The sequence below is a fragment of the Phyllobates terribilis genome, unplaced genomic scaffold, assembly GCF_046119375.1.
Source record: "Phyllobates terribilis strain yellow unplaced genomic scaffold, ASM4611937v1 Scaffold_13__5_contigs__length_258822181, whole genome shotgun sequence".
In the NCBI taxonomy this organism is placed as follows: Eukaryota; Metazoa; Chordata; class Amphibia; order Anura; family Dendrobatidae; genus Phyllobates; species Phyllobates terribilis.
The window spans coordinates 103,619,720-103,645,230 of NW_027362773.1; the positions used below are offsets into that span (position 1 = coordinate 103,619,720).

General features: G+C 42.8%; 1 protein-coding gene across 18 annotated transcripts in view; it reads right to left on the reverse strand.

Moving 5' to 3' along the window:
• Positions 1–25,511, reverse strand: part of NRXN2 (neurexin 2) — a 961,844-nt gene that overhangs the window by 616,560 nt on the left and 319,773 nt on the right. The gene's annotated exons all lie outside the window — the stretch shown is intronic.

Genomic DNA, 25,511 nt, shown 5'->3' on the forward strand with positions numbered 1-25,511 from the left:
TGTCCATAAACGGTCCCCAGCCGCCCCTATTTCTCCTGTAAACTTCCCCCACACTTTTCTTAGCCTGGCCTGCTTTAGGGCAGCATTAGACGAGCCCACCAGAGAACCAGACTCCTCCTGTGGGCCTTAGCTTCTCCATCAGGGGAGTTGAGAGTGCCAAGGTGAGGAGCATGATGATGATGATAGAAGTTAGCATCTGCTACAAGTGTAACCAACCAGTAATGACTGTCACCTAACATTTTGACAACGCGAGGGTCACGGTTAAGGCAGCGTAACATAAAGTCAGCCATGCGTGCCAGACTGGTAACGGGCAAGATTTCCGTGTCCTCACCAAGATGACGACTGACCATGCTCTCCTCCTCTTCCTCCTCCTCCCCCCTGTCCTCAGGCCACCCACGCTGAACAGACAGTATGACAGTTGTAGAGGTACTACCGTCTACAGCGCATGATACCAGCTCCTGTTCTTCCTCCTCCTCTTCCTCCTCCTCATTGTCCCCCAATGCACGTTGGGATGAGATGAGGCTGGGCTGTGTGCAATCGACCGCTATGGCTTCTTGATCCATCTCATCATACTCTGGCTGCAATGCCTCCTCTTTAATTCTCTGCAGAGAGCGTTGTAAAAGACAGACAAGTGGAATGCTGACGCTAATGATGGCGTCATCGCCACTCACCATCTTGGTGGACTCCTCAAAGTTTGTCAAGATGGTACATATGTCAGACATCCAGGTCCACTCCTGAGGTCTTATGTGTGGAATCTGACCTGAATATCGACGGCCTTGTTGCAGCTGGTACTCCACAACTGCTCTCAAATCCTTTGCAACATGTGGAGGGTAGAGTTCCAACATGTGGGGACATCACACACCAGTCGGTGTGACGGAAGCTGCAAATGCTGCTGCAACACAGCAAGGGCGGCGGAAGCTGTAGCCGACTTGCGAAAATGAGCTGACAGGCGGCGTACTTTGACGAGCAGATCTGGCAACTCGGGGTACGATTTAAGAAACCGCTGAACCACGAGGTTAAGCACTTGAGCCAGGCATGATACGTGTGTGATCTCGCCTCGCCTCAGAGCCGCCACCAGGTTACGGCCATTGTCACACACGACCATGGCTGGATGAAGATTCAGCGGTGTCAGCCACAGATCTGCCTGCTCTTTCACAGCTGTCCACAACTCACAAGCAGTGTGAGGTTTCTCACCTAAGCTTATGAGTTTCAGCACAGCCTGTTGCTGCTTGGCGGAGGAAGTACTGCTGTGCTTCCAGCTTGTAACTGATGTGGTGATATCTGAGATGGAGGCTGAACATGAGGAGGAGGAGGATGATGCGCAGGAGCTGTACACTGTGGGGGCAACTCTGACTGACATAGGGCCCGCAATTCTCGGTGTGGGGAGGATGTTCTCCGTCCCAAGGTCCGACTGGGTCCCGGCTTCCACTATGTTTACCCAGTGTGCCGTCAGGGAGATGTACCATCCCTGGCCACAAGCATTTGTCCACGTGTCCGTTGTCAGGTGGACTCTCCCAGTAACTGCGTTGTTGAGGGCACGGCAGATGTTTTGGGACACGTGCTTGTGTAGTGCGGGGATGGCACACCGGGCAAAATAGTGTCGGCTGGGGACCGAGTACCGAGGGACGGCCACCGCCATAAGGTTGCGAAGGATTCTGTCTCCACCAGCCTAAAAGGCAGCATTTCCAACGCAAGCAGTCGTGAAATGTGCAAATCTAGGACTGTGGCCTGTGGGGTGTTAGCTGCGAATTTCCGCTTTCGTTCAAAGGTCTGGGATACGGACAATTGAACGCAGCGGTGGGACGTGAACGTGGACGTTGATGCTGTTTCTTGAGAAACTGCCATAACAAGTGAAGACTGAGAGGAGGGGGCATCTTTGCATGCAGTATGGACAGGGGATTGCCTTGCACACACAACAGGGGGTTCTATTGCACGTACAACAGCGGAAGAAGCAGTGGTGACACCCGCTGACACTGGTCATGGACCCTGGGGTTCGCCCCACAAAGTCGGGTGCTTTGCTGCCATGTGCCTGATCATGCTGGTGGTGGTCAGGCTGGTAGTTTTGTCACCCCTGCTGATGCTGGCATGGCAGGTGGTACAAATGGCATTTTTGGGGTTATCAGCAGAGTCTTTAAAAAAATTCCAGACTCTGGAAGACCTACAGGTTGTACTGGCAACGTCCCTCGTGTTGGTGTTACGGGGAACTGTTGCCTGCCTTCTGTGTGCAGCCACCACACTGCTTCTTTCTGTCTTTTGGGGTACTCTGCCTCCCTCACCCTGTGTGCTGCTGGCCTCGCTCTGCATGTCCTCCTGCCACATTGGGTCAGTTACTAGATCATCCACCACCTCCTCCTCTTCCACTTGCGCACCACAATCCTCCTCCTTACTTCCTGGCAATTGTGTCTCGTCATCGTCCACCTCTTGTGACAAATTGCCAGCGTCGACTTCCTGTGGCCGTGGCTATTCAAATATTTGGGCATCGCTTCATGGGCTCTCCTCTTCCACCACTTCAAGCGGAGCAGGCGAGGGGCACAAATATGGAAATGGACCAGTGAACAGCTCTTCAGAGTGTCCAAGTGTGGGATCAGTTGCTGTCTGACGACACTCGGCATGGTGGGTGGAAGGAGCATCAGGGTGAGGAAGAGTATGCGGTCGAGACTCACGGCTACTAAGATTTGACCGTGTGGAAGACAGACCGGAGGTGGTGGTGCCCAGGTAACTGGAAATATTATCTGCTATCCAATTAATAACCTGTTCACACTGATCAGTTCGCAATACTGGTGTTGTTCTGTGCTTCCCTAGTAATTTGGTCAAGAAGTGGGAGCGAGAAGATGTGGCTGTTGGTTGTGGCACATTTTCACCTTGGCTACGGCCCCGTCCTCTGCACGCACCATCACCAGAACGTCCAGTTCCACGTCCCTTGCGACGCGCCTTGCCCATTGTAAAGGAAGTAAAATAGCTTACACTCGCACTATCAATGGAAAAAGGGTAATAAAAAGTAGATTAGAACCGTGGAAGAGGAAAACCACAGTTCTATTTCTCTGGCCTACACCCGACTCTTTTAAACAATCTGAACAATCAGGGAGAAACTATTACTGTTTTTCTTTACGGAAAAAATACCAAAAGCTGAATAATAAGAGATTTTTTACCGTGGAACTGCAAAACCACAGTTATTGTTTACTGGGGTATACCAGACAATTTTAAATAGATATATTTGCGGCTGAACAGTGAGCGACACACTCAAACTGTTTTTTTTTAGGTAAAAATGGCCCAAAAGTGGATAATACAGAGGTTTGAACCATGGAACTGCAAAACCACACTTCTATTTCTCTGGCCTTCACCAGACTATTTTCAACAGATATATTTGTGTCTGAACAATCAGGAGACACTATTACTGTTTTTCTTTACGGCAAAAAATGCCAAAAGCAGGATAATAGAGATTTTTTACTGTGGAACAGCAAAACCACAGTTATAATTTACTGGTGTATACCAGACTTTTTTAAATATATATATATTTGCGGCTGAACAGTGAGCGACACACTCAAACAGTTTTTTTTTAGGTACAAATGGCCCAAAAGTCGATAATACAGAGGTTTGAACCGTGGAACTGCAAAACCACAGTTATAATTTACTGGTGTATACCAGACTTTTTTAAATATATATATATTTGCGGCTGAACAGTGAGCGACACACTCAAACTGTTTTTTTTTAGGTACAAATGGCCCAAAAGTCGATAATACAGAGGTTTGACCCGTGGAACTGCAAAACCACATTTCTGTTTCTCTGGCCTACACCAGACTATTTTAAACAGATATATTCGTGTCTGAACTGTCACAGACACACTTTTTTTTTTTTTGGGGGGGGGGGGTGGGGGGAGACACCAAAAGGTTAATAAGACGGGTATTTGTGCATTGTGAAGGAGGAAAAAAAAGAGGATTTAGATGAAAAAAAAAGGACTTTTCCTGGCCCCCGAGACCTGGAGCTAAGTCAAGCAATTTCAGCAACAGGAGCACACAGGACAGTAATGCAGCGTTTGCTGGTATAACCACTGCGTCTCCTATACAGCCTGCCTGCCTGATATCTGGGATGGATATTAGTCCTGAGAAGGACTGTTTGTTTGATCTGGCAGCCTTTACAGACCCTACACTTGCAGTATATTTTGCAGTATATATCTCTCCCTAAATCAGCAGCGCTGTCCCTACACTGTCTGATCCCAGCCATCTGTGTCCAAGATGGCGGCGCCCGGTTTTAAATACTCGAGGTGACGCTGTGCGGCCAGCCAATCAATGTAATGCCCACAACCAACATGGCTGCGGCATTACAGTGACTTGCTGGCAATCCCTGCATGTTCATTGGCTCTGTAAAGAGTGCCAAACATGCAGGGCGGAGACCCGAGCTCCCGCCCGAGTAAGCCAGAAATGCTTGGTGCTCGCCGAACATCCCGAGTAGTGTGATGCTCGGGCGAGTACCGAGCAGTGTCGAGCATGTTCGCTCAACACTAATGCTGTGCTATTTTCTCCATTATTGATTATTTTTGCATTTGTTTATCACATGTTCTCTACAGTCTCAGGCGGTCTTTTTTTTGGATATTCACTTATATTTTATATGGGGAAGTCTATAGTCTCATTATTCGAGTCTAGACTGTCATTTATATTATGGTACATTGCGTTGTGCATGTTTTCAATGGGTTTTAACTTGTATGCATTTAGTGTTTTTTGTATATTTGTGAATTTTGTATTTTGTATATTTGTGAATTTTGTATTTTGTATATTTTTTGTGAGTTTATTTTTGGGATGTGACTGTTCAAGCATAGTATGTTTTCTCTAATCATTTAGAAAGATAACAAGTCCTATTACACGGACAGTATATCAAGAATGTTGCAGATTTCAACTTTCAGCAGAATCATCAGACATTGTGGGAGAATGAGCTGATTTATATAGTAACCGTTGATCTGCATCATAACATGGAGGAGTACAGAAAGCGAACACACGCAAATTAAAAGTAAGAGGTGATACATTACAGTCTAGAGAGGAACTAAGCACGTATTTGTAACTACATCTACTCAATGCAGTCCCTCCACAACAAAAGCCTGCAGCTTTTGTACACTCAAAAAAAACTCTCACAATATATTTAATTTAAGCTGCCATAATAAAAAATTTCATATAACATAGGGAATATATATTTTTTTTATCCTCATATTCCACCTAATGAAGACATTTTAACCTGTGTTATAACAGGGTAGTGTTAGAACCTTGCTCTTAGGTTTTTTCTATTGCTGGTCACATGACCTTGTTGGCCTATTTAGTCCTGCTCCGCCCTTCTGGCTTTGCTGGACTTCATTGTATTACTACTCTTTAGCTAGCCTGTGCTCAGTATCTAACTCTGTTAGTTTGCTTGGTCTCCGGACCTCTGTGTTCTATATATTTTGTTTGTTCGTCTGTCTGCTACTATTTCTGCTAGGAGGTGTCCATTTTGCTCCCAGTCCCTAGTACTTGTAGGGATTCCTTCCCCACATCTATAGGTCTCCGTACAGACTAGCTGAGGACTTTAGCAGGTCTGATCGCAGGATCAGGTTCCCTGTTACATCGTAGGGATCAAGCTGAGTTCTATCGTAGGGACAGATCTCCTCTCTTTCCTTAGCTCTGGTAGCAGAACCTAACAGTAAGTCCAGCCTGCAAATTCTCTAAGGAAAGATTTTTCTGTTCCATCATGGTGTCGGTTCTGGATTTGGCTAAACGCCTGCAGGGACTCTCTCTGGAGGTGGCCGAGCTCTGTCAGCACGTGAGTAACTGTCCTGGAGCACATTTCTTGGAGCCTAAGGTACGTTTGCCTGATTTATTTTTTGGTGAACACCAAGAATTTTTTTCATTTAAAAATGCTTGCTTATTGTATTTTCATTTGAGACCCAGGTCCTCTGGGTATGAATCCCAGCGCATAGGGTTCATAATGTCACTTTTGCGCAAAGAGCCTCAGGAGTGGGCCTTTTCTTTGCAACCTAGTGATACATGCTTTAGATCAGTGGATAGTTTTTTTTCTGCTTTGGGGCTATTATATGATGATCCTGACCGTGTCTCATCTGCTGAGACTGAGTTGAGACGTTTGAGACAGGGATCAGGTAATGTGGAAAAATATTGTACTCATTTCCGTCGGTGGTCTACTCAAATACGGTGGAACGATTCTGCTCTGAAGAGTCTGTTTCTTGCTGGGCTTAGTGAAAGGGTTAAAGACCTGCTAATTGCTTATCCCACACCTGAAGATTTGCAACAGGCTATGCAATTAGCTATACGGGTGGATAGGAGACTGCGTGCAAGGGTTAATGAGAGCAAATCCTCTGCTATGTCAGTTTCTGGTCATGAGAATGTGTGTACTGACAGTGGAGAGCCGATGGAGATTGGAGCGATGGCACCTCGCTCTCAAGAAAAGGACCGCAGATTTTCTGAAGGTTTGTGTTTCTATTGCGGAAATTCTGGTCATTTCATTAAAAGCTGTGTGCTTCGTATGAAGAAAGAAAAAAAAATGGTCAGTCATGCCCGTATTGCCTGTTTAAATTCCAAGGGTGTATTTTTAGCTGCTTCCACTATTGCTCAGGAAAAATTAATGGAATTTCGGGTGTTTGTCGATTGTGGGTCTACTCTGAATGTAATTGATGGGGGATTCTTGGAAAAACTCAATTTAAAACCCGAACCTTTGTCATCCCCCATTGCTGTGGTTTCTGTGGATGGCTCCCCTTTGAAGAATGTTACACTCAAGGTCTGTGAATTTCCTCTCACTATTAATGGTGTTCACCATGAGAAATTGGATTTGGTAGTTTTGAATAACTTGCCTTCTCCAGTGGTGTTGGGATTGCCCTGGTTAAAATTGCACAATCCTGTACTGGATTGGTCTACCAATGAAATTAAATCCTGGAGCCATAAATGTTATGACAAGTGTTGTAACGGGCGTATTGCAGCTGTGGATAGGGGGGAATTGCCTGTTCCTATTCAGGATTTTTGGAGAGTTTTTTCTGAGAAGGAATCGCAGGTTTTGCCTCCCCATAGAGACTATGATTGTACAATTGAATTTGTCCCTGGAGCGACTCTTCCTAAAAGTAGTTTATTTAACCTTACTATTCCTGAGAGAAAGGCTTTGGAGGAATACATACAGACAAGTTTGGCCGCCGGTCACATTAGGCCCTCTAAGTCTCCTGTGGCGGTTGGATTTTTTTTTGTAAAAAAAAAGGACGGCGGTTTACGTCCTTGTCTGGATTTTCGTGAGATTAACAAAATTACTGTACGCAATCCTTACCCACTGCCATTGATTCCTGATCTGTTTAACCAGTTAGTGGGGGCCAAGTGGTTCTCTAAAATTGACCTTCGGGGGGCATACAATCTGTTGCGCATGAAGGAGGGTGACGAATGGAAGACTGCTTTTAACACTCCTGTGGGTCATTTTGAGAATTTGGTTATGCCTTTTGGTCTCACCAATGCTCCAGCATTTTTTCAGAATTTTATTAATGACATCCTTAGACCTTTGATCGGCAAAAATGTGGTTGTGTATTTGGATGACATTTTGATTTATTCGCCGGATCTGGAATCTCATTGGCGGAGCGTACGTGAAGTATTACAGTTATTAATTGACAATTCGCTTTTTGCTAAGCTGGAGAAATGTGAGTTCGCTGTACAGAGAATTAGTTTTTTGGGTTACATTATCTCCAGCGAAGGTTTTGAGATGGACCCGGTGAAGGTTCAAGCTGTGCAGGAATGGCCTAGGCCTATTGGTTTGAAATCGATACAGATATTTTTGGGTTTCGCCAATTATTATAGAAAATTCATTAAAAATTTTTCTATTATTGTCAAACCTCTGACCGATCTCACCAGGAAAGGTGCTGATGCGGTTCAGTGGACTGCTGAGGCCATTGAAGCTTTTGTGTATCTCAAGGAGAGGTTCACCTCTGCTCCCATCCTTATGCAGCCTGATGTGACTAAGCCGTTTTTGGTTGAGGTTGATGCTTCCTCTGTGGGGGTTGGCGCAGTATTGTCTCAGGATAACGGGGATGGAGTACATCCCTGTGCCTTTTTTTCAAAAAAATTTTCGGAGACTGAACTGAATTACGATATTGGTAATCGGGAATTATTGGCTATTAAACTCGCATTTGAACACTGGCGCCACCTCTTGGAAGGTGTTGAATTTCCCGTTCAGGTTTTTACGGATCATAAAAATCTGATATATCTTGATGCTGCCAAGCGCCTGAATGCCCGTCAGGCTAGGTGGGCACTGTTTTTCTCGCGGTTTAATTTTTCCGTTACTTACATCCCAGGTACTAAGAATGTTAAGGCGGATGCTTTGTCTCGCAGTTTTTCTCCCATAGTCGGTGCTGAGAAAGAGGAGAACATTTTACAAGAAGGTGTTGTGATAGCTGCTTTGGACTCCTTTCTGGAAGATGAGATTCTTAAAGCACAGGAGAATGCCCCATCTAACACTCCCCATGGGAGGTTGTTTGTGCCTGGGACCTTTAGGAGAGATTTGTTTGTTGAGTGTCACGAATCTCGGTTGGCAGGTCATCCCAGAATCTCTGAGACCAAGAGACTGGTGGGTCGCAGTTTTTGGTGGCCTGGATGGCAGAAGGAAGTCATTAAGTGGGTGCGTCAATGTACTATATGTGCTAGATCTAAGTCCTCACATACTCCTGCTGCGGGGTTACTTTGCCCTCTGGAGGTTCCCAGTGCTCCTTGGACACATTTGGCTATGGACTTTATAACTGACCTTCCCCCCTCTGAGGGTTTTACTGTCATCTGGGTGGTCGTGGACCGTTTTAGCAAGATGTGTCACTTGGTTCCCTTCGTCAAACTGCCCTGCGCTAAGACTGTCGCTAAGGCCTTTGTCAAGGAAATTGTCAGACTTCATGGCGTTCCTACTGACATTGTTTCTGATAGGGGACCTCAGTTCGTGGCTCGTTTTTGGCGCGCCTTTTGTGACAGGTTGGGAGTTCATTTGTCGTTCTCATCCGGATATCATCCTGAATCTAATGGCCAGACAGAAAGGAAAAACCAGGATGTTCAGCAGTTCTTGCGTTGTTTTGTGGCAGACAATCAAGAGGGGTGGTCTGAGTTTCTGCCACTTGCTGAATTTGCTCTGAACAATCATACATCTTCTTCTGCTGGTTGTTCGCCTTTTTTTTGTTGTTCTGGGAGACATCCGTCGTTTGGGTCGTTCTCCAAGTTGGTATCTGCCATGCCTGAGGAGGAGAATTTTTCCGGCAATTTGGAGAGAGTTTGGACGGATGTGCGTGGTAATCTTCAGGAGGCTAACAGAAAATCTAAAGACTACTTTGATAGGAAACGACAGGAGGTTTTGTTCGCTGTTGGTGACATGGTTTGGTTGTCCTCTAGGAATCTGCGGTTGAGGATTCCTTCTAAGAAATTGGGTCCCAAGTTTGTAGGGCCCTTTAAGGTGCTTCAGGTTGTCAACCAATCTGCTGTTAGGTTGGAGGTTCCTACCTCCTGGAGAATTAATCCGGTGTTTCATGTCTCTCTGTTGAAAAAAGCTGTTGTGTCGGATTGTGACGCCTCTGCCTCTGTTCCTCCGGTGGTGGAGGACGGGGAATATGAAATTTCTCGCATCCTTAATTCTAGACGGTATAGAGGTAGTTTGCAGTATCTCGTGGCCTGGAAAGGTTTCGGACCTGAGGATAACTCATGGGTGAGGTCGGATGATGTTTCCGCGTCCAGACTTATCGGGGCGTTTCACAGGAGATTTCCTGATAAGCCTGGTCCTAGGGGATCCGGAGTATCCTCCTTAGAAGGGGGGGTACTGTTAGAACCTTGCTCTTACGTTTTTTCTATTGCTGGTCACATGACCTTGTTGGCCTATTTAGTCCTGCTCCGCCCTTCTGGCTTTGCTGGACTTCATTGTATTACTACTCTTTAGCTAGCCTGTGCTCAGTATCTAACTCTGTTAGTTTGCTTGGTCTCCGGACCTCTGTGTTCTATATATTTTGTTTGTTCGTCTGTCTGCTACTATTTCTGTTAGGAGGTGTCCATTTTGCTCCCAGTCCCTAGTACTTGTAGGGATTCCTTCCCCACATCTATAGGTCTCTGTACAGACTAGCTGAGGACTTTAGCAGGTCTGATCGCAGGATCAGGTTCCCTGTTACATCGTAGGGATCAAGCTGAGTTCTATCGTAGGGACAGATCTCCTCTCTTTCCTTAGCTCTGGTAGCAGAACCTAACAGGTAGTCCCTACACTGAGTAATGTCAATTAGACGTCCCTTAGGTTTATAAGCACCCACAGAATCTTCTTTTTAATCTCAGATGGCCTATAGTATATCACCATCACACGACATTGTGACGTGAAAAGAAAAGTCAGATCTCTGGAGAGGAGCAGACTTCAGACACAATGGACACTTAATAGTGCGTTTCACATTGTAAAGAATTTGCTCCTTCCTCTGCAGTCACACAATGCTTACCCTAGAAACAGTAAAGAGATATGCGCCTTTGTAGATTTCCTGCACAGCATTCGGTAGCTGTAAAGCACAGCACAAAGCCGTCATATACTCATGTATCTCATGTGGAAGGAAAAAAGTCACAATGCAACCATCAGGAATGTGTTCAGTATTGATCGGCACAGAATTCATGTCTTAATAATTTGGGTGTTATCTAATAAAAACAGATTTAAGCTTGCGCCATACTGTAACGTATCAAGCCATCTGTAATTACGGCAGATCAATCTTGCAATAAATCGAGCAAGGGAGTTAATCATCTGACGGAAATGCGTCACACTTCTAGGAAATTTGCAGATATTAGTTAAAGGGATTGTCTGTGATTTACAGTAATAATAGGGCTAATCCACTTTGGCACAGAGAGTATATAAACTTTTTAATTCAAGCTTTGAGTAAATTACACCCTTGAGGTGAAGATTTATTATTCTTTTCCACTACTTATGGGTTATCTTGGCTCTTTACATAAGCATCGTTGATGACAACTATCAGTTGCCCCAGGGTGCTGTATGAATTAAAGAAAAAAAAACAACTCAAAAATAATTCCCAGACATCTATTGTTATCTCTCATCACTGCTGCAGTCAATCAGTAGCCACTGATTGGCAGCAACCTTTAGAATTCTTTTTGAACGGAAGAACAATGTTTCTTCCACCATGGCTAATGATTGGCTGCAGCAGTCTCATGACATTGGTCATGTCAGGAAACCGGTGACGGATGCACTGCCCTTGATCATTTGTGATTATTTGCTTGTGGTCATCCAACCTTGACCATCTGTGATGAACCTGAACCTAAAGTCTCCTTTGGGCTACTTGCACTCGTCTATATATGCTCTTACTTTATTGTGGCTCCACAAGATTTGTACCTGCTAAAAAGTTATCAACTTTTTCTTCATGACAACTTTTACTTTGAAAATAATTAATCTCACCCACAAACTTTTACTTAAAGGTCTACTCCCTCTCATTCTGAGCTTTCTCATTTGTTTGTGAACAGCCCACAAGGAGCATATAACATCCATATACATAGTAGATAACACACTAAATCACAAAAAAATATATCACAACTGATATTGCTCCCCCTTCCTTCACAATGACCTTTGCACACGCTCATTAGATGCTTCAATACAAAAGATAGGGGCAGAATCTGTTCATTGTGGCTAATGTACATGTACATTTTCTGGAACAATAAGTGAAAATATAAAAAAAAAACTGTGGCCAAATGTGAAAATTGCACAATTGGATTTTTTTTTTAGATTTAATGCCGATTGTAAAATGTAAAAAAAAAAAACAACTTGATTTAAATAAGTCATTTTTTGATGATTGCTTCCCTTGTGATATGTAAAAAAAATTGACAGTTTAAAAAAAAAATTGATTTAAATAAGTAATTTTCTGACAATTGCAAAATAATTCCTCCAAGGGAAGTTATCACCTCTTGGGATACTTAAAGAGGACCCAAGAGCTAGCACAATGCTAGAGCAGAAAACTGTCAGTGGCCATTTATTTAGCAAGAATAGATAAGAGCAGCCACTTAGCAGATCGATTTGCTTTATTTTATTGCAAGGATTGACACAGTGACATGACCTAGATCTTTGTATCTTCAATAAATACTTTATATAAAATATTATGTAGCATTTAATAGATCACGTATTTTAGTGACGGGCACCAGTTGCTTACTATTGAATTCTACTCCAAAACTCAACATATTAGGGCCAGTTTAGACCAGTGTGAAATGCAGGAAAAGCTCAACAATAAGTGATAAAACTATAGGTCATGGTTGATCGTGCCACGGTAAAGACAATTGTTATCTCTGTGTGAACCCGGTTGTACGCCAAAAATTACTACCTTGCTGCAAAAATAATGCTCTTTGTCCGGATGGGAGGAAACTCCTCTCCTCTGGCAGCAAAAGGGTTTTCCAAAAGGAATGTCCATTCGATCCTTGGCAATAATTTTTCAAACAACCAATCATATAGGTCAGTGGTTGCATGGCATGGTATTTTATGGATTCCAGCTGTAGATTTTGACCCAGTTTTATCATAGTCTAATGTGAAGCTGCCATTTCCTGCTAATTGCCCTATCAAGAAGTAGACTGAGGAGCTGGCCACTTACTAAAGACTTTTCCAGCACAGAGCACCCATTTTCATCAATATTATTGTGCTTTATTAGAGATTTGCTGGCTGTGTTTTATTAATGTTCTGCTTGTTCGTCCGTTTATGTACACTAATTTTACTTGTAAGGTGTCCAGCATTCCACTAATCTCATTAGTATCTCAGGAGCCTCTAACCATTGTTAAAACAGCGAATAAGACCATTGTGTGAGTGTTGATGGTAGACACAATGGAGCCATCACCACTTACATGTAGTTTCAGGTGAAGGCTCCTGGAATATTCTTCATTGTTTCAGCTAAAAGTAAATCCTTAAGGGGGAGGGTGTCATCACTTCTGGCCTTTGAGGGGGCTGAGCCCAGGGAGAGAAAAGGACACATGTTAGTGCGGAGCTGGTGGAAGACGCTGAAGGGAGGGGATTTATGGCCATCGAGCCAATCGATGGATGGCTTATGGAGTGTTGGAGATCAGTTGCCGACTAAGCTGGATAAACGTGCTACAGTTGTGGATATGTTGATTGGATTTAAACTTTCTTAAAGGACTGTTGCTACTGGAACTGGATACCTGTGCTTCCATTGTTTTATCTGTCGTCTGTAGGACTGTGGACGGTGGCTACAGACTATACTGGCTGGAGATACGAAATCTGTAGGCCAACCAAAAGTTGGGAGACAGTGAGTATGGCCTGATACAAAGTCAAAGAAAAAACCTGATACAAAGTCAGTGGAACTACTGATCACAGGTTGGGAACTTGAGGACTGAAAGAACTGTATTTTGGCCATTTACCTGGAATTGCTGTATTACCATGGATGTGATTAATAAAATAATGTTGCATTGTTAACCTGCCTAGATGATTACTTACAACCCAGAACCTTAGATCTTCACATAGACCTATCTACTTCTTGATAGGTAAATTATCAGGAAATAGCAAACTTTTTATATAATTTCATATTGTTACAAAAGTAGGTACAGCCGCCTCTGTTTATAGTATCAAATGTATGTAAAACATAGCCATAATTTCAGGTGACTTCTCAGAAAAGACTGTTGTGTATCAACATTAGGACCAACACTATATCTGGCCATTTTTTGACTTGTAGCCTATGTTTTCCTCCAAGTTTTTGGTGTAATTTTTAGTTCTCTCTGAACTAATGGGTGAAGACCACCTGCTACCAGATATCATAATCTTCCATAACTGCCCACAGACAAGGATTGCTGCTATTCTTTCTCTACAGTGCACAAACAGAAGCAGCTGCGTGAACAATATTACACGGTAGTACTACTGAACTGTGCGGCTGTGAATCCAGCACTGAAGTGAAATATATTTGCTGAAAGCTGCAGCACGATCTGCCTGTGTCTATCTGGTTTCTCCCTGTGCTCTTTACATCTCACCCGCTCCCCCATCCATACAGTTTAATAAGTGTTATAACCTGACACCTAATTGTATTGGCAAAATGTCTTCCTTTGACCAAGATGTATTTGAACTGTTTATTTTACAGAATGAAGGATGAGTTCAGGAGGCAGAAAGTAGAGGAAGAAGTGGCTCATAAATGGAGAAAGAAGTAGATTTCTCTGATGAGGTGTATTACAAAGTTTCATATGTTCACTAATGAATAATATGTCTATGTTAGGAACAATGGATTGACTTTTTTTAAGGAATGTATAGCATATATATTATTTTGTGAAAAATAAAACCAGCTATTGAAAGAATTTTGTTTTGATTTTTTTTTCTTTATTGTAGATTTTTTTTAAATTTTCTTTACAAGATTATGGAAGCTAATATGTTGCCTGTGTTGCTGATGACATTTAGAGATATGCTTTACATGCAGCCACATGGACCATAGATGTCATTAGACAGGCCCTGACTCATTCACTTCTGACCGAGAGTTTTCTAGGTATAAGGTATTATCTGTGAAAAAGTCATAGTGCAGGAAGGGGGAGGAGGGGGGCTGTGATCATAAACTATTGTGAATGGTGGATATCGTGATAGAGATATTAGATATATTATATATATATATATATATATATATATATATATATATATATATAATAGGTTACCGTATATCTGTCATTTTGATCTTGCCTGGGATTATAATTAAGATGACTGCTGAAAAGTGCTCTTTCCAGGAAATATCAACTTAATATTTAGCTTAGTAGCCAGAGGAAGAATTACAAGATTTAAAAAAAATATATGTATATATCTATCTATATATATCTATATATATATATATATATATATATATATATATATATATATATATATAGTGATATGGAAAATGCTTAGAGATAAATATTATATTATAATTATTAAATATTATATTATTAAAACCCAATTTAACCAATAGATAAAATTCTGGTAACACATTCCCGTTAAATGCCACCCAATGCAGCCTTGGCCATTTCTACTGTCCTACATTTAATTTGAAATCAAAGAATTTCTATAACAAGTTTTATCTTTCAAAAAAGACCATAAAAATTCTAACATGTCAGCTGTGCCGTAGATTTACTTTACCATATGTATCTGTCCTTGCTTCTTGTGTGTGACAATATTTCCTAGTGGGAAGGAGATGCTAACATCTTTATTTATTCCCAAAGGGCTACAACCTTTTAATGCAGCTCAAAGCCAAAAAAATACAAGATTAAAATGTCAATAACCAGGTACGGTAAATGCTACATAAATGTATTTTCTGAAACTCAACTAAGCTTTAACTTTAAGCAATCACCACTTTTGCAATATAATATACAGGAGATTTAAATATTTTGCAAACCTGATGCAACAGTTTTGTTCTGAAAACAGGTGATTCTAGAGATTTATGAATATTTCATAACCATTCACTACACCAGTGGTGCGCTAAATAACTAAAAGCAGCAACAGATCTAATTAACATCTATAAAGTAACCGCAGATGTCTCCTTCTGTCCGAAGACTCTATAGACTGCGCAAGTGCACTGCGCCTGTGCAGTGTGGCCGGAGACAGAAGGACGCATCCAGACCAGGAGGAGGACGAGGCTGGAGGAGGAGTGTGGCACAGGAGGCAGCGCCTGCACCTAGCATGATCTGCAGAGCCATTTTGTTGAAGACAAATTCGCACACAGTGTCTTCAACAAAAAAGCACGCGCTGACTCCGGCACCATTTTATTTAAATATTTACACAGATGACACGCAGCAGGGGAGTGGGGAAAAGGTGGGTAGGAGTGTTTGTGGATGGATGAGCAGCATGGATGGATGGATGGATGAGCAGCATGGAAGGATGGATGAGCAGCATGGAGGGATGGATGAGAAGCATGGAGGGATGGATGAGCAGCATGGATGATAAGTAGGATGGATAAGCAGCATGGATGGATGGATAGATAGATGATCAGCATGGATGGATGGATGATCAGCATGGATGGATGGATGGATGAGCAGCATGGATGGATGGATAGATAGATGATCAGCATGGATGGATGGATGGAAGAGCAGCATGGATGGATGAATGAGCAGCATGGATGGATTGATGGATGGATGAGCAGCATGGATGGATGGATGGATGAGCAGCATGGATGGATGGATGAGCAGCATGGATGGATGGATGAGCAGGATGGATGGATGAGCAGCATGGATGGATGAGTAGCATGGATGGATGGATGGATGGATGAGCAGCATGGATGGATGGATGGATGAGCAGCATGGATGGATGGATGTATGGATGAGCAGCATGGATGGATGGATGGATTAGCAGTATGGATGGATGGATGGAGAGATGAGCAGTATGGATGGATGGATGAGCAGGATGGATGGATGGATGAGCAGGATGGATGGATGGATGAGCAGCATGGATGGATGGATGAGCAGTATGGATGGATGAGCAGCGCAGGCAGGATGGAGAAGCATATACCAAGCTGGGGGACCCATCCATCCAGCCTTAATGCAGAGGGCGCCGGATAGCACGGTATGCGCACGCACTGACTCCAGCGCCATTTTATTGAAGTAATGTTCGACAACGTCAACATAGTGTGAATGCACCGCCCATTATGCCTATGCCCGGTGCATGCACACTGCTATGTTGACGTTGTAGTACATTACATCAATAAAACGGCGCCGGAGTTGGTGCATATACTGCGATCTCCGGCGCCATTTTATTGAAGACACTGTATATGCAAATTCGCAGACACAGTGACTTAAAAAAAAAGGCGCCGAAAATATACCAATAAAAAATCTTGCCACCCAGGTGTAGAACGGTTTCAATAGCTAGTTTTCCTCTTAAAAGAGGACCTGTCACTTGTTCAAAAAAATTAAGTAAAGCACCTCATAAAAATCCATGGACTCCCCTGATTCTGCCGCTCTTCTCCACTTTGTGCTGCATCACTCCAAGGCAGAGATATTCACATTTGTTGATTTGGAGCGCAATATGAGAAATCTCTGCTTGAAGATCAATTGGGCATTTCTTCAGGTTTTTTCTCTCTGAGGGCGTGCACTTTCACCTTTCCCTCCCAGATGCTGCCAATCACAGCTCAGCAATGTCCGAGACTGATAGATCAACTGCTGAGTTGTGAGTAGCAGCGTTTTGGAGAGAGGAGTAAAAGCGCACAACCCAGAGAAGATAGTGAAGTAACGCCCAGTTGGACTACAAGCAGAGATTTCACATCCTACAAAACATCCCATATTCAAACCCCAGTGTGCTTTGAAGTCTTTGCTTGGGAGAGACCCAGTGGATGCAGTATAACTACCTTATGTCTTGTTGCTCTCCTCATTCTTGCCAGTGACATGAAACTGCCTTAAACAACTTTAACTTTGTAGCATAGTTTGTCTGTTCCTCACCCAGTTTTAACTTTCCTACATAGCGGTTTCTGCTTCAGTTAATAATTGTGTTTCAACCTAACCCTAAAAATGATGATCATTGTTACTTTCTTGGTTTTAATTGGCTGTTCATACTGTGGACTATTATGGTACAAAGTCCCTGACTTTTTTTTGAAGAATTGGATGCTGTTTTAAAGGCAAAGGGCGGTATTGATGTGATTTAGATTTCTCTTTGGTTCATTCACTTTACTTTTTATCAATTAACAAAATGCTAACTTTCTTTGTATTGCAATTTTTCTTTGCAGCATTTTCTCCCATACCTTCCTAAAAGTTTTGCACAGTACTGTTCATTACAGGTCTTTAAGGAGGTTGGACTTTTAGATTGATTTAGATCGGATTAGTGGTGGGGAGATACCCTGCACCCCGGACGATCTTCTGTTCCTGGTGCCAGCCAGATGTGCGGAGTTGCGTAGCTGCACAGCACAGATCCATCGACCGCTTAGTGGCCAGGTACTGCAAATTCGCCCGTTACTGATTCGAATGCAGTTCTGCAACTGGAACAGCAGATCGGTGGTAGTGTCGGGTATCGCACTTCCACCGATGAGATATTGATGACCTATCCTAAGGAAAAGCCATCAATATAAAACTTCTGGACAAGCTTGCTTATAAGTAATCTCAACAGAGCTGGGAAAGATAAATCGTTGCGATTGTCCATGGGCAGATAAATTTTATTTCGTCCTAATTTTCCCTTCTCTTTCCTAGCAATGTAGCATAAAAAGTGACCAAAGTGACTATAAAACCCAAAGAGTCTTATATGCACAGACTGCAAATCATACACTGTGCCGAAACATTTTGATGTAAAACGTGGGCTAATGTCCGAAAGGAACAAGAGGAATCGGTGGGCAAAATTAGATTAGATCACAGTTTAACTATTATTAGATATTCTATCATTGATATTTGCTTTCTGGTTTATAAATCAGTGCACACACAATCTGCAGCTTGCACATAAATAAATTAGAACTTTGCTTGTATGACTATTATTCAGTATTATACCCTAGCAATGCTGAATAAATTGTTAATCGTGCTATTATCAGGCGAATTGTATGGTGGTTTATACCTGTGTATAATAAAAAGGGAAATTGAAAGTGAATAAAAAAAAAATATATCATGTAATGCACAAGTATAAAATGATTGTATAACGATCAGGCACGGGAGTGCACATCGCTGCCAGCTCCGGGGCACAAAAAAAATATCAGCTTTGGGACAAAGTCCAGCATGGAACATAAAAAAAATGTCATACTTGCCGCGAAGTAGCAAGAATATGATTATTTCATGGCCTAAGAAAATATTCGCTCATGCCACATGGGTAACGTTTATTGTACCGTGTCAAGGGTTGTTTAATAATTGTACCATCAAAGTACATGCTGCTCTTTCAGTGCTCCGTCCCTCAAGCTCGTGGTCTTCCATCATGATATTTGTCCTCTCTTTTTCCCTGTGATGTTACACAAATTTATTATAAAAAGCCCAAAGACTGCTAAGTTTGACTCTCCCCTAGCCTGATAAGCCTTCTCAGTAGCTCGCCCAGTCACCAACTATTTCATGATCATAAAAGGTTTCAGGTTTCCAAGTACCAAGTTCCTCGGGACAGAAAACAGACCATATGTTGGTGGTAAAATATTCTAAATTGGTAACGATTCCGCATTAACTCATTTGATCTAATAGATGTGATGGTTCACCAAACAATATACCAGTAAATCTTACGTAGGAGAACGTATGTATTGTGCAGGCATTAGAGATGCCACCAGATTCTTAGATCTTAGACCTGGATATTAAAACTGTAAGACTTTGCATCTAAAAGAAACAATAAACACTAAAAACGCCCCCAACCCTAAAAAATGTTTAAAAAACAAATTTTTTACTTCCTTAATCTCCTATTTATTTTTATCCTCCTTTATCTCATATTCCTTATACGGAAAAATGAATTAAAGGGAATCTGTCAGCAGAGTTTCCCCCATCCCAAATTTTTTATAAACCCATGGAGTCCTTTCAAAGAGATGTCCAGCAATAACTTTACATGGCCAGTCTTTTCCTCAGATACTGAGAAATCAGCGTTTGAATTGATATGCAAATGTGGCTAAAGAGCTATGGTACATCTAAACACCTCTGTCACTCTAGCTCTATTCCCTTTCCAGTGCCACCTCCTCCTGCTTGACTGACAGCCTCTATTCTGTGTAAGGTGAAGCAAGAGAGAAGTCAGTTAACAGGAAGAGGCAGTGCTGGGCAGGTAATAGAGCAGGAGTGACAGACTTCAGATCTACAAATAGCTCTTCAGCCTCATTTGCATATCAATTCAAACACTGATTTTTCATTAACTAAGAAATGAACTAGTCATGTAAAGGTATTTTGTCTTTGAAATAGCTACAGTACAGACCAAAAGTTTGGACACAACTTCTCATTTAAAGATTTTTCTGTATTTTCATGACTATGAAAATTGTACATTCACACTGAAGGCATCAAAACTATGAATTAACACATGTGGAATTATATACTTAACAAAAAAGTGTGAAACAACTGAAAATATGTCTTATATTCTAGGTTCTTCAAAGTAGCCACCTTTTGCTTTGATGACTGCTTTGCACACTCTTGGCATTCTCTTGATGAGCTTCAAGAGGTAGTCACCGGAAATGGTCTTCCAACAATCTTGAAGAAGTTCCCAGAGATGCTTTGCACTTGTTGGCCCTTTTGCCTTCACTCTGCGGTCCAGCTCACCCCAAACCATCTCGATTGGGTTCAGGTCTGGTGACTGTGGAGGCCAGGTCATCTGGCGTAGCACCCCATCACTCTCCGTCTTGGTCAGATAGCCCTTACACAGCCTGGAGGTGTGTTTGGGGTCATTGTCCTGTTGAAAACTAAATGATGGTCCAACTAAACGCAAACCGGATGGAATAGCATGCCGCTGCAAGATGCTGTGGTAGCCATGCTGGTTCAGTATTCCTTCAATTTTGAATAAATCCCCAACAGTGTCACCAGCAAAGCACCCCCACACCATCACACCTGCTCTTCCATGCTTCACGGTGGGAACCAGGCATGTAGAGTCCATCCGTTCACCTTTTCTGCATCGCACAAAGACACGGTGGTTGGAACCAAAGATCTCAAATTTGGACTCATCAGACCAAAGCACAGATTTCCACTGGTCTAATGTCCATTCCTTGTGTTCTTTAGCCCAAACAAGTCTCTTCTGCTTGTTGCCTGTCCTTAGCAGTGGTATCCTAGCAGGTATTTTACCATGAAGACCTGCTGCACAAAGTCTCCTCTTAACAGTTGTTGTAGAGATGTGTCTGCTGCTAGAACTCTGTGTGGCATTGACCTGGTCTCTAATCTGAGCTGCTGTTAACCTGCGATTTCTGAGGCTGGTGACTGGGATAAACTTATCCTCAGAAGCAGAGGTGACTCTTGGTCTTCCTTTCCTGGGGCGGTCCTCATGTGAGCCAGTTTCTTTGTAGCGCTTGATGGTTTTTGCAACCGCACTTGGGGACACTTTCAAAGTTTGCCCAATTTTTCGGACTGACTGACCTTCATTTCTTAAAGTAATGATGGCCACTCGTTTTTCTTTACTTAGCTGCTTTTTTCTTGCCATAATACTAATTCTAACAGTCTATTCAGTAGGACAATCAGCTGTGTATCCACCTGACTTCTGCACAGCACAACTGATGGTCCCAACCCCATTTATAAGGCAAGAAATTCCACTTATTAAACCTGACAGGGCACACCTGTGAAGTGAAAACCATTTCCGGTGACTACCTCTTGAAGCTCATCAAGAGAATGCCAAGAGTGTGCAAAGCAGTCATCAAAGCAAAAGATGGCTACTTTGAAGAACCTAGAATATAAGACATATTTTCAGATGTTTCACACTTTTTTGTTAAGTATATTATTCCACATGTGTTAATTCATAGTTTTGATGCCTTCAGTGTGAATGTACAATTTTCAAAGTCATGAAAATACAGAAAAATCTTTAGATGAGAAGGTGTGTCCAAAATTTTGGTCTGTACTGTATATGTATAATTAAATAGCTTTGGATATGAAATTCTACTGAAACATTCCCTTGATACATTTTTTGAGTCTCTGGAGCTTAGCAATGTCCCTCTCCTCTTCTTCCACCTTGCTGTTCTGTAACTGGCAGTAAAATAACTGGCTGCAGTACATACCTCCCCCCTCTGCCCTGAATGTAGTATGTTCACTATCACCAAGTCCTGCCACTTGGTCAAAATAGATTTTACAGTCTATATGCATAATTTACTTGGCAGCATACAAATGCTGCAGGCATTAGAGATTAAACCAGATACAGGCTGATAGACTCTCTTTAAAGCACAATAAATACAGAAAATGCACACAAAAAAATACCCTAATAATTTCTTTCTTAATTTTTTAAGTTGATTTTGTGTTAAATTACCATAAATGCTGAGAAAAAAATAATCTATCTATCTATAGTTCTCTGTCTGGCTGTAGGACAACTGGCTGCAGCAGAAGCCCCCCCCCCACACCCCTCTGCCTTGCATGCATTTAGATCACTAAACATTATCATTAAAATCACTAACTACTGAGATCACTACTCAGTATCACTAAGCCCTGCCAACATCACCAAGGAGCAGGGATTTACTTGGCCATCAGCCAAAGATGAAGCTGATCAATAGATTAGATTTGGGATCTCTTTAAGAGTGACCAATTCAGGACTGTGCAGATAATGCTGCAGAACAACAAGTTTATTCCTTGTCACTGAATCACTGCATAGCTCCAAAGTTGCACATACTTCTATGCCGTGCATCCACTTGCGTGTCTTCAGATATCAGCTACATCGCACAAGACTGAATCATTTTAACATGTTACATTTTGCACAGTTCACTTTTCACTTGTCACAATTCCATTACAGGGGCTTCCTGAAGTGGCGTAATTAAGTGCCACTTTTTTTGCACACATTTTAAAAAGATCCTCTATGGAATAGAAGCAAACTGCTAAGAAATGCAAATACGACAGATAAATTGCTATTGCAGTCTTCAAATCTTCAATTTGCTAATGTGTGATTTCACAAATCACATATTAAATCACTCCTCAAGATAAGTTCTTCTCACTAATTAAAGAGCTAAGAAGTAGAAGTATGGTTTTCTATTTATTTGTATAAATAAATACATAGATAAATAGATAAAAAATGTATTATAACGATAGTGATCAAAGTTGAAAAAAACATGTGTCTATCAAGTTAAACTTTCCTCTTGAGGAGAAGTCAAGATAAACCCCCTCATGTTCAACATTTACCATTTTAGCCTCAAAGAATAAAAACCTTCTAGACACAACCCATAATTTCACTAAATCAATCTCAGATCATTCATTGCTATTTAAAATAATAACCCTCGATGCCACTAATAATTCGAAAAATATATATATTGTTTTTGTAAATGCTGTCAGAGTATCTGCCTTTAAAACTTCAAGCATGCTCATTGTCTTGGTGTCATTTGACAGTGAAATTTCCTTTATTTCCTATATCCAATTGCTCACTCGCTCATGTCACCTGCATCTTAAAAAAAATCTCCAGTATTTGACCTTTTTCTCAGTTTGAAACAGCAAACACTCTTACGGTCTCTCTTATTCATCTTCGCTTGGATAACTGCAACTCTCTACTGAACTGTCTCCCTCTAACCAAACTTTCTCAGTCGGCTAGCGTCTTCTCTGGTGCCCTTGGAGGACAGTTGGCATTACTCCTCAGGTGTCTGCTCAAGCTAAGTTAATCCCCTTTGTTTGTCTACCTTGCTGTCTTTAGTTTGTAGTGGGGTCTGACCAGTGCTCACCCCTCCCACTCCCTATCTATGGCCAAGCTCTAGGGTCATCCAAGGTTTAGGGTTTTGTCGGTGTGGAACCTAAATAGGGACGGTAGGGTAGGTAGGGTGATATTAGATCTGCCTAGGGGTCTCCACTCCCCCTTTCCCTAGTGTTTGGGCTTCCTCCCCCTCTTCCCTTCGTGTTGCACTTAGTCTTTCCCACACCTTGCGTGACACCAATCCGTTCTGAATGTGGCAGTCAGGGTTGTATTTATGTCCAGCCGCTACACTGGTGCCTCCACCTTGTGCCAATCATTGCACTGGTTGCCCATTCGCTACAGAATACAGTACAAACTTACATTTGTATCTCTCTCATCCATAAAGCTCTCCACAATTCTGCACCACCATATATCTCCTCTTTCATCTTTGTCTATCACTCTACCCATGATCTCTGTTTAGAAACTGATCTAAGGATAACATCCTCCATAATCCGAACATTGCACCTCCGTCATCAAGACTTCACTCATGCTGCATCAGTTTTCTGCAATTCACTACCCCAGACAATCTGATTAATACCTGGCCTTCACATTTTTAATCGACCTTTAAAAACACATCTCTTTAGACAGGCCTATCATCTCACTTCACTATTTTAACTCTCCTCTGTTCCCTCTTTCTAAATTTTCTTCAGACTCAGGTCTTTTCTACTCATTTGTCTCTACATCCTTATTTCACCCAATAGAACTTGGTAACTATACTTAGGTAGATACTGGCTGATGACCGGATCCTGTCACTTATTCGAAATGCCCTATTTATTATAAATGATGGTTGGACCAAACATGACTAGCACGTTCTACCTATTGTCTCCCCCTTACTTCCTTATAGTTGGTAGTTTGCGAGCAGGATCCTCACTCTTCCTGTAACAGTTGAACTGTGTTGTTAAGTCTCTAATGTTTGTACATGTCCCTGCTAAATAGTAACGAGCTGCGGAATATGTTGGCGCTATATAAAATTATTATTAATTAACCTGTCACTCAATTCATGCTGATCAAACCTCGGGCAGCACAAATCAGAGCCTGGCTGTGTGATTACAGCCAAGTATGTTTTTCTCTGAAACGCACTGACGTTTTAGAGAATATTATGTTTTAAGTGCCTTTCCCAGCCCCGATCCAGGTGTATGAGATGTCTCTTGATAAGTACATGTGGCGACCCTGCGGGTCCAGTCGTCACAGAGGTACTGCATCTCAGCCAGAGGTGTGGTACCCCACTCTCGGGTAAGGAGGGAGCACTACCCGGGACCCACACACTCACATCCAACACTACACCACTCCATTAGGGAAGGGCAGGATTGCTCCTAAGGGAGAGCACAGACCCGGTCCCTGTCTGGAGGATGGAGCTAAGTAGAGGAGGTAGGTGGAGGAAGTAGTTTAGGGGAGCAATGAAGGAAGGACTGAAGGTAGAGGGGACCACATAGAGTGACAGTTGGTGATGTTGGTCACATGACAGAGAGTATAAAAATAAGAGTAGAAAGATCGAGAAGGGGGTCCTAGGAGCAAGAGCGCAGTGAGAGAGGACCGTGGAAGAGAGTTAGTCAGTCAGAGCAGTTGGTGACAGGAGTCTGTCACAGGGAGTGAAGAGAGAAGACCGGAGCAGTGAGAAAGGCTCCAAAGACAAAGAAAGGATCTTAGGGGCACGGGAAGTGCGGAGTCCACCCGTGCGCCCGAGTTCACGCTGACCGTGAAGGGATCAGGTCGCAGTAGGGGACCGGCCCCAGACTAGTGGAGGACTACAAGACTCAGCTAGCATACCAGAGGTTGCGGTATCTCTAAATGCCGCAGCAAAAACCACACATATTCACTGAAAAGGTGGCCATATAGGACCAAAGGGGACAGAGAGGACGTCGGCCGACGAGTCCCAGTGCCACTGGCTTGGCACATTGTGTGTGAGGGACAGGGCAGGAGGGCGAGAGCCAGCACAGAGAGACGACCCGGGAAGGTACACAAGAAGGGGGTCCCGATCAAGTGCACCCAAGTTATCCGAGAGTTGGCTGGATCACTTCCCCAGAGGACACATGACTCGGTGGGCTGGTATAACCTGGCTAGCCATTGTAATCTGGAACACCGTAAAAAACTGTGAGTAAACACTTGAAGACTGCACCCCGCTGTGTCCTTGACTTAATTGCTGTGCCACCTGCCTTGCACTACAACACCAACATCTAAATTCGCCTATTTAACTGCCCTGGGGCCAAGCTCTACCCGTGGAGAGCAGAACCATCTCTGCTGCGTCACCAACAGCCCCAGTGGATCTGAACAGCAGCGGCGGCCACCTATAGCCGCATACCACGGGTGGCGTCACAAAA